A 937-nucleotide genomic window follows, 5' to 3' on the forward strand; every position below is an offset into this window, starting at 1 on the left:
TAACATTTGCATAATGTAAATGTAACGCCCATCGCCCGTTTTGTGTTTGTTTTCCTCCCCCACATGCTCCATGACCTAGTTTCTCCCTTGTGTTAATTATGTTTATTTCTTCCAGGTGTTTCTTGTAAGCTTCCTCATTTAGTTCGTAGTATTTATGCCCTGTGTTTTCATTGTCCAGCGTCTAGTGTTAAATGTTTAATCTCCTGTGCTACGTGTGTGTTCCCTTGTTTGATTAAAGATTGTTTCTTCATCGATACTCCTGCGTCTTCTTGCTCCTTCGTTCCTCATTTCTACACAGTAGGCAGTATCGTGACAATAAAACGGTGTTTAAATGTTTTAAATCATTGTTTTAATATCACAAATTGTATCTGCTCATGTACAGGGTGACCTAACTCTCACGATGAGCCTATACAGTGGGGAGAAAGACAGACTGATGGATTTCATGTTGGATGCAGTTTTGGTTATATCAATACTACCTACCGCTGGCTTGTTCTGTTTAAGTAATTTTTTCTATATTTTATACCTCCTGGGGTCCAGTGTTAATTTAGTTGACAAATAATTTGTCATAATTGTCGTCAACGACATTTTTTTCACTGACGAATTTCACATTTTTTTGAATGACAAAAACTATGACGTAAATCTATTGACATTTTCATCAACGAATAAAAACGAGACGAAAATGTTAGGGAGGGACGATTTGGGATGAGATTCATTCAGAACGAATCTACTGCGTGGCTCTGAGCTTATGCGTACATATGAACCGGCGGGACATAAGCTAACATACACTTGCTGCACGTCGCATAAAACATTAAAAAATGTCAATATGTGGGAGTAAGAGAAGAGCAGACATATGGATAAATCTGACGACGCAAGAGAGAACTCAATTCGGTCCGGTTTTCTGAGCGCAGACACTGAAGCATACACACACAGAAAGCGC

Source organism: Sinocyclocheilus rhinocerous, unplaced genomic scaffold (genome assembly GCF_001515625.1).
Source record: "Sinocyclocheilus rhinocerous isolate Xijiao unplaced genomic scaffold, SAMN03320098_v1.1 scaffold1979, whole genome shotgun sequence".
NCBI classification, from domain to species: domain Eukaryota; kingdom Metazoa; phylum Chordata; class Actinopteri; order Cypriniformes; family Cyprinidae; genus Sinocyclocheilus; species Sinocyclocheilus rhinocerous.